This window comes from Sminthopsis crassicaudata, chromosome 4 (genome assembly GCF_048593235.1).
Source record: "Sminthopsis crassicaudata isolate SCR6 chromosome 4, ASM4859323v1, whole genome shotgun sequence".
NCBI lineage: Eukaryota > Metazoa > Chordata > Mammalia > Dasyuromorphia > Dasyuridae > Sminthopsis > Sminthopsis crassicaudata.
The window spans coordinates 209,028,521-209,041,155 of record NC_133620.1 but is presented as its reverse complement, the minus strand read 5'-3'; positions in this window follow the sequence as shown (position 1 = coordinate 209,041,155).

Sequence of the window (12,635 nt, the reverse complement as noted above, 5' to 3'; positions counted from 1 at the left end):
AATATGTCCCACACTTTTACTGTGCCATTTCTTATCTCTAGCATGCTTCTCTACCACCAAGATCTATTTACTAATACTTTAACCAAATTTCAACTGCTTCAATATCACTTCTTCCATAAAAATGTCCTTTTTTTTTTTTTAACCTAGCTGGATGTTCTTTCTCTGTTATCTGATTTCATATTATTTTCTTTATACTATTCTTTGATATTTTTACCATGATATATTTTATATCATATTTATTGTGTGCATTTTTATCATCACTACTAATGTTTAAGCTGTATAGGGACAAAGATCACATACTATTTTTCTTATATCTTCACCTATCCCTAGTGTCATGCATAATAAATATTAGGCATTTACTAACTGTTCATTGAATGTTAAGGAAGGGAGAACCCTATCATCTGATGAGATTTGTGCCATTGACTTCCAGATCCATATGTCTGCCCAATTATTTCCCCCTGAACTTCAATTCTGCATACCTATTAAACATTTCAAACTGGATGTTGTGGCGACATTTGAAACTCAGCATATCTAAAACAGGAGTAATTATGTTTCCCATCTAATATATAGCTTTCCCAAAATTCCCCATTTCTATTGAAGGGACTTCAATCCCCCCAATTGCCCAGTTTCATAAACTTCATCTCAGCATTATCTCAACTCGTCATTATCCATACTTCCATAACTAGTCAGTTGTCAAATCTTGCCATTTGTACATTCACAATATTGCATATCTAAATCTTTCCATCTACTTACATAGCTGCAACCTTAGTTCAGGTCCATGTTACCTACAGCCTAGATTATTAAAATGGCCTCATTATTGCTCTCCCTGAGCCAACCTTCTCTTTCTTCAGGCCATCCTCCACCTTGCTGGCAAACTGAGTTAAGTGCTGATCTGACCATTTCACTTCACTACTCATTCAATTCCAGAGGTTTCTTATTGTTTCTAGGATAAATTATAGTCTTCTTTAACTTTTAAAGTTTTTCATAACAACTTTGTCCCCAACCCAACTTATAGTATACAACTGTTGTACACAACTTCCTTACTTCCCACTTCCATCATAAAAAAGTAATCTTATCTCTGTCCCTCACATATAACTTTCTATCTCCTATCTTTGTATCATGGCACTGTCTATTGAGCTAAAATTCATTTTCTCCTTACTTCCAATTCTTAGAATCTCTCTTTTCCTTCAAGAACTCACCAAAAGTACAATCTTCGAATTGAAATCTATTTTAATACCCTCAATTTCTAGTACCCTCCTTCCCAAATTACATTATATTTAACTATTTTTTAGTTCTCTTTACACTTACTTTGTGTGTGCATACATCCATACATGTCCTAGTTATCTCCCCCATCTAAATGCACATTCCTTATAAGTAGGAATTATTTCATTTGCTGCATTTGTATCAGCAATGTCCAGAAGAGTGATTAACATTTTGTAGGAGCTGAATAAGTCCTTGTTTTTTGAATAAATGATTGATTGGGAATTAATGATCTGAATGAAACTTGTCAAATTTTAGAACTATTTTCAATATAATAATCATTTTACCTTGTGGTTTTAGTTTTAAGACCAAAGCCCCATAGTAAGTGAATGTAAGTATCACCTCATGTTATCTTTCAAAAGAGAAGACATCACTGTGTTTCTAAATCCCAATAGTTCATTCTTGTCTTTCCTTTTTCTTACCCCACCTTTCCTTCCATCATTTTCCTTCATTCTCTTTCTTCTCTTTAGTTTTCTTTCTCTCTCACATTTTTAGGCAAAAACAATTCCATGTCAATATTTCCAGGAGTAATTAAGGAATGCAAAGTAGTAATACTTACTTTGCCTTTAGTCTTCTGTCCTTGAAACAATGTCAGTAATCAGGCTGTTATAAGGGTTCTTTCAGGTCATTCAGAGCATTAGTTGCCATTCTTTCCCCTCCAACAATGAATTTTACACCCTTTTTTTCCCTGCCTACCTTTTACTCAGCAAATAATGATTTGAGAGCTGTAGAAATCTTTATGTTATCACAGTAATGTGTCAATTAAGGAAGGCATTTTATCCAGATTACAAAGATTTGTCTGAGGTGGCCACCACTTTGTTAAGGCTGTTTTGTGGACATCTTCATAATTAATGGAAAAATCATTAGGAATTCAGTCTTTATTAACCCCTGTAGCTGCAGGGGCCCATTTCATCTTAATTGCATTCATTTGGCACTGGCAGTATTATACAGCATAATCACTAATAAATGATCTTTTAATTTGTACCAATCAACGGAGCTTGCTTTCATGCCAATATTCCTGTTTCTTTGATGTTGACCTGTCTTGATTTTTGATCATTTGGGCTTAAGATGATTTACTGGAAAATCAATATCAATACCAGAACTGCTTGTATTCATACATCTGTGGTTAGGTTCTATTTGAGTGTATTTTGATTGAAATAAGTAGTGCTTGATTACCCATTCAGATTTTTTTTTAAAGAATCCACACATAATCAGGTTGGGAAATCTGGTACTGTATTCTTATTCAGAAGAAAATAATTAAAAACTGTAAGAAAACTGAAGATTCTGGGCTGCAGTAGGGGTAACACTTCAGATGCCACTAATTAACCAACTTTGCCTGTAATCTCCTAAAGGCCCTTCACCAATATAGTAGTAATATGTTATTACCCATTAGCAAGGCCAATGGGGGCTTTGGGTATACTTGTTAATAGGAAAATCCGAGACAGTTTCTCTCATTATCCTCCTGTCAGCACTGTCTATGCTGTGTAAAATGGCCATCATTGTTCTGTTGGTCAGCTAACCAGAAACTCAGCTACTGTAAAGAAAAATTCTGCAGCTAATTGAAAATGACTGAAATATCCCCTTATCATCCAGTCACCTCTCTTTATTCACAGAACAATGGAACACATATGGACTAGGTGAGGGGAAAAAGAAAGTTCATTCTATGACATTGAATTATTTCTGACTAATACAACTACAAAGAAGTCTTTGAAGATAATTCCAGGGGGGGAAAATCCACTTATTTTTAAGGTAATAACATTAAAGCTTTGAGTTAGTTTAGAATATAGTATTTGCTGTTCTGATTCATATTTTGTATTTATATTATTCTGTTCACTGGTGGATCTCAAAGCTTTTTACACAAAGGGGTCTTGATCCCCATTATACAAAAGAGGAAATTGCACAAAGAACCAAAGGTGAAGCAAAACTGCAAAGAATGGGAGACCCAATAAAGTATTCAAAACATAAGGTGGGTAAATTGGATTTCTAATATTGTGCCATATGTGTGCATCGTGTGCATACTCTCACCATGAAGCAACATATAATATCTAAAAACAAATTTACCAAAAGGTGAAATGTATGGGTCATTTTATAGAATCTCAGAGTGAGAAATTATCTCAGAGGTTATCTATTTCTCCTGTACTTGAGCAAAACAATACCTAAATACCTCCAGTAAAAGCTCTAATTGTTTCTATCTTGTAGCTAAGTATTTCCCCACCCCTTGACATTAGTTCCAAATGTACTTTTTGCAACTTCTAAAAACTGCTCTGAGTTCTGATTCTGGAACCAAAAGAAACCCCTCTTTTGCAAGCCTTCAAAAGTGTAAGTGCAATTATCATATGTCTCCCCAACTTCCATCAACTGATCCTACTATATATACAGGTTTTGAGTCCTCTTTTCATTCTAATTGTCACCCTCTGCTTCATCCTATCCTACTCAAATTTGTCAATGTTTTCTTCAATGTTCATAACTGGGAACTGAATATAGTACTCCAAACTAGAGGTTCTTAGGGATCTATAAATTTACTTTTAAAAAACAATATGTAGCAAGATCCTAAATATAGTGAAGTTTTCCTATACATATAAGATGAGGGAGTAGAGAGAGATATTAAGTAGCTTCCCCCCCCCAACCTTTCCCAATGGAGACTTTAATTTTTGCCAGGAAAGGAATCAGAAAATTGGGGCCAGAAAACACTGCTCTACTCAGAAATAAGGGGTACCAGGCTAGAATTATGTCTATTTGCTCCCTTAAATATGAGTAGTCTGTAGGATATAATCAGCTTCAATCTAACTTCTGATTTCTGTGTCATTATCAAGATGAGAAAGAATCCCAAACTCTATAACTAGGCTTGATTTTTTTTTCCCATAAAATACTAGTTCCACAATGAATACATAGGTAGCAATTAGCAAGGAAATAATTTATTCAAACAAGTAGGAAAACAGAAATCAGACAAGTTTTATGTAGGACAATCTATACCAGATAACATAGAGTGAAGAAGCTTTCCAATTGTGTGCAAGGTAATTTAGCTAAAGAAAAAGAGAGAATCCTAGATTTCATCTATTGGGTAATTGCCAAAAGTCTCAAGTGTAGCCAGTTAGGGATTAGAGACTTGATAGAAAATTTATTTTTAAAATCTTATTTAAGATTTCATTTTCTCCAATTAAATATAAAAATAACTTAATGCAATGTTTTTTTTTCCCAAAATTTTGAGTTTCAAATTCTTTTCCTCCCTCCCTTTATCCCTTTATTTAAAAAAAAAAAAAAAAAAAAAAAAAAAAAAAGACCTGCCAATATGGCAGAGATGACACATGTTTCTCTCTGACCTTCTTTACAACCTCACATTAATTATGAAATCCAGCCTCTGAATTTGCTCTGGACCAGCAGAACCCACAAATTTTGGGAGTGCAACAAATTATCAGCAGAAGAAAATTTTGAAGATTTCGAGAAAAGGTCTGTTTCAATTTAAAACAGGGGAGGCAGCAGGGCAAACAGCTAAGTACAAACACCAGGGCAGACAGCACAAATTCCCAGGATAATGCAGTCTCCATGTGGCAGAGAATTATGGGGAGGAAACAGACCAGAAAAGATCTGTTTGAATTAGAAATAGAAAGGAGGCAGCAAAGCACAAGCAGCTGAGTACAAACACCAGCACAGATAGCACAGAGTCCCAGGGTGATGCAGAATCTGCTGGCAATGCAGACTCCGTGTGGCAGGAAATCTAGAGGGAGGAATCTACAGGAATCTACAGCAGTGTTGGCCACTCTGCCATGGTTGCAAGCCAGTAGATCAGCAGAAAAGTTATAAAACATCCAACACAAACACAAAAGATCAATAGTGAACCGCAAAACACCAGAATCTTATGGGACCTGGCTATGCTTACTCAGCACTGGGAGTGAATCAGCACTGACCCAGCGCAGTTGTGGCCACTTGGAAAACCTTCCCCACCCTAAAAACAGACCTTAACACTTTTTTTTTTAAATTAGCAAAAAAGAGGACAGCTTCTATGGTGAAAGAGAAGAAGAGATTTCAAATCCTGAGGAGACTAAAGGCAGATTGTCTTCAGGTGGAACCCCAAAAAGTGATTTAACCTGATCCTCACCATAAAAGGCTCTCCTAAAATAAATTTAAAAGGATCTTAAAAGAGATCTAGAAGAAAAATGGGAAAAAGAAATGAAAAAAATTTTGTAAGAGGATTTGGAAAAGGCAACACAAAAGGTATATGAAGAAAATTCACTACAAAATAGACTTAGTAAAATGGAAAAAGCATATAATTCATTAAAAGATAGATTTGATAAACTGGAAAAAGAAAGCAACTCCCAGAAAAACAGAATTTGTGAAACAGAAAAAGAAAATAACTCCTTAAAAGACAGAATTTGTAAAATGGAAAAAAATTCCATAGAACAAAACAACTCACTTAAAAATTCAATTGGATTAATACAAAAAGAAGTAAAAAAAAGTAAATGAAGAAAATAATTTACTAAAATTCAGAATTGAACAAATGGAAATGAATATCTCAATGAGACAACAAAAATCAGTGAAGCAAAACCAAAAAAATGGAAAAAAAAGTAGAAAAAAATGTAAAATACCTAATTGGGAAAACAACCAACCTGGAAAATAAATGTAGGAGAGACAATCTAAGGATTATTGGACTCCTGGAAATACATGATGAAAAAAAGAACCCAAATACTATCTCTCAGGAAATCATCAAAGAAAACTGCCCAGATAATATAGAAACAGAAAGTAAAATGACCATTGAAAAAATTAAAACTGCAAGGCATGTGATGGCTAAATTTGAGAACTATCAGACCAAGGAAAAAATATTACAAGCAGCCAGAAAGAAATTAAAATACCAAGGAGCCACAATAAGGATTATTCAGGACCTATTAGCTTCTACTTTAAAAGATTGAAGAGCTTAGAATTTGATATTCTGAAAGGTGAAGGAACTTGGAATAAAGCCAAAAATAAATTACCCTGCTAAACTGAACATTTTCTTTCAGGGAAGAAGATGGACATTCAAAGAAACTCACAAGTTCATTTCATTTATTTTAGATGAAAATACCAGAGAGAAACAAAAAATTTTGACCTCCAAACTCAAGAGACCTTCAACTCAAGAGAAACTTAAAAAGGTAAAAAGAAAAAAAAAAAAAAAAAAACATCTTAAGAACTGTATTTCTGTTATGACCATACATTGAGAGTGTATGTATAATCTGACTTTACAATATAAAAAAGAAACTAGAGATGGAAAGGGGATTGTAAAAGGAAAAAAAAAAGGGGAAAGTGGAAGTAAAATGAGGGAAATTACATCTCAGGAAGAGGCAAAGAAAACATATTATAATTGAGGGAAAGAAGGGAGCATGATGAATATTGTGTGAATCTTACTCTCATCAGATTTGGCCCAAAGAAAGAACATTAGATATATTTGGTTTCACTAAGAAACATATCTCACCTTATAAAAAAAGTGGGAGGGGAAAGGGGAAAAGGGAAGGAGTAGACTAAATAGAATGGAAAAGAGAAATAGTAGTGGAAACTATAAGAAAGGGGGAGGATTTCTAAAGGAGGAGTACAGCTTGAGGCAAGAAGTGCTCATAAATAAAATACTGGGGAGGAGGGAAAGGGGAAAAGGAAAGAGAAAAGTATAATTTGGAGTTAATAAAATAGTAGGAAATACAGAATTAGTAGTTTTAACTGTAAATGTGAATGGGGTGAACTCTCCCATAAAATGAAAGCAAATTAGATTAAAAGCCAGAATCCTACAATATGTTTTTTAGAAAAAACACATTTACCTTTGGTCTATAGTTTTCTTTCTCAGTTTTCGATCTACCTGGTTTAGATATCATTACCATGTCTGTGTCACAGAAGGAATTTGGTAGGACTCCTTCAATCCCTATTTTTTCAAATAGTTTACATAGCATTGGAGTTAGTTGTTCTTTAAATGTTTGGTAGAATTCACCTGTAAATCCATCTGGTCCTGGGGACTTTTTCTTAGGAAGTTGGTTAATAGCTTGGTCTATTTCTTTTTCTGAGATGGGACTATTTAGACTACTTACTTCTTCCTCTGTTAATCTGGGCAAGCTATATTTTTGAAGGTATTCTTCCATTTCATTTAAGTTATCGAATTTATCAGCATAAAGTTGAGCAAAGTAGCTCCTAACTATTGTTCTAATTTCCTCTTCATTAGTGGTGAGTTCACCCTTTTCATTTTCAAGACTATCAATTTGCTTTTTCTCTTTCCTTTTTTTAATCAGGTTTACTAAGGGTTTGTCTATTTTGTTGTTTTTTTCATAAAACCAACTCTTAGTTTTATTAATTAATTCAATAGTTTTTTTACTTTCAATTTTATTAATCTCACCTTTTATTTTTTGAATTTCAAGTTTTGTGTTTGTCTGGGGGTTTTTAATTTGTTCCTTTTCTAGCAATTTTACTTGTAAGCCCAATTCGTTGGCCCTCTCTTTCTCTATTTTATGCAAGTAGGCCTCTAGAGATATAAAACTTCCCCTTATTACTGCTTTGGCTGTATCCCACATATTTTGGTATGATGTCTCATTATTGTCATTTTCTTGGGTGAAGTTATTAATTATGTCTATGATTTGCTGTTTTACCCAATCATTCTTTAGTATAAGATTATTTAGTTTCCAATTATTTTTTGGTCTATTTTCCCCTGGCTTTTTATTAAATGTTATTTTGATTGCATTATGGTCTGAAAAGGATGCATTTACTATTTCTGCCTTACTGCATTTGATTTTGAGGTTTTTATGCCCTAGTATATGATCAATTTTTGTATAGGTTCCATGAACTGCTGTGAAGAAAGTATATTCCTTTCTGTCTCCATTTAGCTTTCGCCAAAGATCTATCATATCAAACTTTTCTAGTATTCTATTTACCTCTTTGACTTCTTTCTTATTTATTTTGTGGTTTGATTTATCTAATTCTGAGAGTGCAAGGTTGAGATCTCCCGCTATTATAGTTTTGCTATCTATTTCCTCTTGCAGCTCTCGTAATTTCTCTTTTAAGAACTTAGATGCTGCACCACTTGGTGCATATATGTTTAATATTGATACTGCTTCACTATTGATGCTTCCCTTTAGCAGGATATAATGCCCTTCCTTATCTCTTTTAATTAGATCAATTTTTGTTTTTGCTTGATCTGAGATGAGGATGGCTACTCCTGCTTTTTTGGTTTTGCCTGAAGCATAATAGATTCTGCTCCACCCTTTTACTTTTAGTTTGAATGTCTCACCCTGTTTCAGGTGTGTTTCCTGTAAACAACATATAGTAGGATTCTGACTTTTAATCCAGTCTGCTAACTGCTTCCTCTTTATGAGGCAGTTTGCCCCATTCACATTTATGGTTAGAAGGACTAATTCTATATTGCTTGCCATCCTATTAACCCCTGCTTATGCTTTTTCCCTTTCCTTCCCTTTTACCCTCCTATCCAGTATTAAACTGGTAAACACCACTTGCTTTTCACAGCCCTCCCTTTTTAGGATCCCTCCCCCACCTTAAAGATCCTCCCCTTATTTTACCCCTTTTCCTCGAAATTACTGTATTCCCTTCCCCTTAGCTTACTCCTTCCCTTTCACTTTTCAATGAAGTGGAAGAAGTTTCACCATAAATCGAATATGTCTATTGATACACGCTATGTTCATCTCCCTCCTTTCTTTCTCTCAGATATAATAGGTTACCTTTGCCTCTTCATGATATGTAGTACCACCACTTTATACTTTTTTATGATATAATCTCCTTTCCACCTCTAGTTTCTAAGACAAATTGTACATATGTTCTTTACATATTTTTTTGACAGAAGTATAGTTCTCAAGATTTCTTTTTACCTTTTTTAGAAGTCTCTTGAGTTCTGTATTTGAAGATCAAACCTTTTATGTAGGTCTGGTTTTTTCATCAAAAATAGATGGAATTCATTTATTTCGTTAAATGTCCATCTTCTTCCCTGGAAAATGATGCTCATTCTTGCTGGGTAAGTTATTCTTGGCTGCATACCAAGTTCCTTAGCCTTTCGGAATATCATGTTCCAGGCCCTGCGTTCTTTTAATGTGGACGCTGCTAGATCCTGGGTTATCCTTATTGTGGATCCTCCATATCTGAATTGTTTTTTTCTAGCAGCTTCCAAGATCTTTTCCTTTGTCTGATGGTTCTTGAACTTGGCCACTATATTTCTTGGCGTTTTGATTTTAGGGTCCCTTTCAGTAGGTGATCGATGAATTTTTTCAATGTCTATTTTACCCTCTGTTTCCAAAACGTCTGGGCAGTTCTCTTTGATAATTTCCTCGAAAATGGTGTCCAAGCTCTTTTTTTCCTCCCATTTTTCAGGGAGTCCGATTATTCTCAAATTGTCTCTCCTGGATCTGTTTTCCAGGTCTGTTGTCTTTCTAATAAGGTACTTGACATTCTTTTCAATTGTTTCATTTCTCTGGTTTTGCTTGACTCCCTCTTGGTTTCTCCTTGAGTCATTCATTTCTACTTGTTCCAGTCTAATTTTCAATGATGTATTTTCTTCACTCACTTTTTTTATATCTCTTTGTAATTGTCCAATTGAGTTTTTATCTTCTATGGAATTTTTTTCCATTTTATCCATTTTATTTTTTAGAGAGCTGATTTCTTTTTCCAGCTCACTAATCCTGTTTTCCTTGGAATTGTTTACCTTTTCCAGCTCACTAATCCTGTTTTCCTTGGAGTTTTTTACCTTTTCCAGCTCACTAATCTTGTTTCTCAATGATTTGATTTCTTTATCCACTCTGTCTTTGAATGCATGGGATGACTTCTCCAGGCTCTCTTGCCAAGCTTCCCTTTCCTTTTCCCATTTCTCTTCCAGCTCTCTTGTGATAGCCTTTTTGATTTCCTCTATGAGGTTCTTTTGTATTGAGGAGCAGCTTATATCCCTCCCAGGGGATACATCTGGGGACAGTCTGTTCCTAGTCTCCTCAGCATTTGAAGTCTGCTCCCTCTCCACACAGAAGCTGTCAATGGTTAGAGCCCTTTTGAATTTTTTGTTCATTTTGTCAGAGTAGGAATCAAAGAAAACAAACTGACAAGAGAAACAATTGGTCTGTTTTGCGGGGGATGGGGCTGGATGGTATTAATGGGCTTCCTCTACAGACTGGGGGTAGGGCAGCAGAGAGCCACTAACAGAACAGCAGTGACTGTACTGAGTCTGCACTCTGAGGCTCTGAGAATGCACCTAGTCAGTCCAGGTGGGGGTTGGGGGTGGCCGGGCTCTGAGAGATGCTGGCTTTCTGGGGTTTTAATCTTCACCTCCGGTGTTTACACCCTCTCTGCTGCTCCTGGCTTGCTGCCAAGACGGAGCATCCACACTGGGGCAAAAGCCCTTTCACAGAAACGGCAGAGATCACACCCCTCCCCCTCAGGTCTGAGCTGTGTGAGCTGCCTGTCTTGCTCTGGCTGTCTGCTCTCAGTCTGCGCCCAGTCTGATTGACCCTCCCCCAAGCAAACACAGACCTTTTCTGGCGACTTTCAAGGATGTCTTCTCTTGGTGATTATCTGTGGATTTCTTTCTGGGTCAAGCATTAAGTCAGAGGCTTGTCATGAAGTAAGTTCTGAGAGAAAACGAGGAGCTCCAGCAGCTGTCTGCCTCCACGCCGCCATCTTGGCCGGAAGTCGAAAAAACACATTTAAAGCAGAATGATACATACAGAATAAAGGTAAAAGGCTGGAAAATAATCTATTATGCTTCAGATGAAGTAAAAAAAAAAAAAAAGCAGGGGTAGCCATCCTGATCTCAGATCAAGCAAAGGCAAAAATTAATCTAATTAAAAGAAATAAGGAAGGAACTATATCTTGCTAAAGGGTACCATAGATAAAATGCACTAAATGGTGTAGAATCTAGATTCCTAAAGGAGAAGTTAAGAGAGTTGCCTGAAGAAATAGATAGCAGATTTCAACCTTGCTCTTTCAGAACTAGATAAATCAAACTACAAAATAAATAATAAAGAAGTTAAAATTAAAGTAAATAGGATATTAGAAAAACTAGATATGATTGCTCTTCGGAGAAGATTGAATGGAGACAGAAAGAAGTACACTTTCTTCTTGGCAGTTCATGGAACCTATACAAAAATTGGCTATTCTACAGTGTCCAAACCCACATCCCAATACAATTCAGGTCAGCAGAAAAAGTCAGTTGAACCAGGGTGAAATACAGCACAATCCAGTTCAAACCCTGCCTGAGCAAACAGTTGGCAAGTCTTGGAGTGACAGAATCAGTGCAAAACTAATGGGTCCAAAGATGTTATGGGAGAAGAATCAGGAGATTATAAGGTTCCCTTTGCAGGAGCTGGTCACAGGATTCTGTAATCCAAACAACAGTTCTGATTTGTAGTCCCAGAGCAAGGAAGAGCACTAGCACAGAAGACGTTGCAAGTTCAGGGGAGCAGTCACATTGGTCAAAGTTCTAGAATGGAAAAGGGTATTTGTTGTCACTCACATACAAAAATACAGGTCAGAAGTGTAGTAAATATACCTCTCCTTACATCATACTACTTGAAAAAACTACAAATTTATAATCCTTCCCCCCAATAAGTAGCTCTGAAAACAGCTGCACAAAACACCTGGAGCTTGAAACAACACCTTCCACACCAAGGGAAAAGAAACCAACTTTAAGATATAAAGTGAGAAGTCAAGAAATAGACTGGAAAAAAAATGAACAAAAGACAAAAAAGAACTTAACCTTAGAAAGTTACTATGGTAACAGGGAAGTTCAAAAAACAAACTCAGAAGAGTTTCATTTAACTCAATTTTTAGGATTAGATTATTTAGTTTCAAATTAATTTTAATTTATGTTTCTAAAGTTTTGTATTAAATATAATTTATATTGCATTTTAGTCTGAAATTGTACATTTAAAATTTTTGCTTTTCTGCATGTGGTTGTGAAGTTTTTGTATCCTAATATCTGATAAGTTTTTGTGAAGATATTATGAATAAATGAGAAACAGTATACTTCCTTTTATTCCCATTTGGTTTTCTCTAGAGGACAACAATACCTAAATTTTCTAAGATTCTATTCATCTCCTTAACTTTTTTCTTATTTATTTTATGGCCAGATTTGCCCAGTTCTTAGAGAGGAAAAGTGAGCTCTCCCATTAGTATAATTTTACTATCCATTTTCATTTATAATTCTTTCAACTTTTCCTTCAAGAATTTTGATGCTATATACCTTTTGGTGTATTGACATTATTTGATTGTCTCTGTGTTTTTAAGCAAAATATAGTTTGTGATGTTTATCCCCTTTAATTAGGGCCTATTTTTTTTTGCTCTTTCATTGAAGTTTGTCTTTTGTAAAAAACATTTTCTGGTTCTACTCCTTTCTGCAATCCACTTCCATTTTATGGCTGCATTCATTCTATTCACAT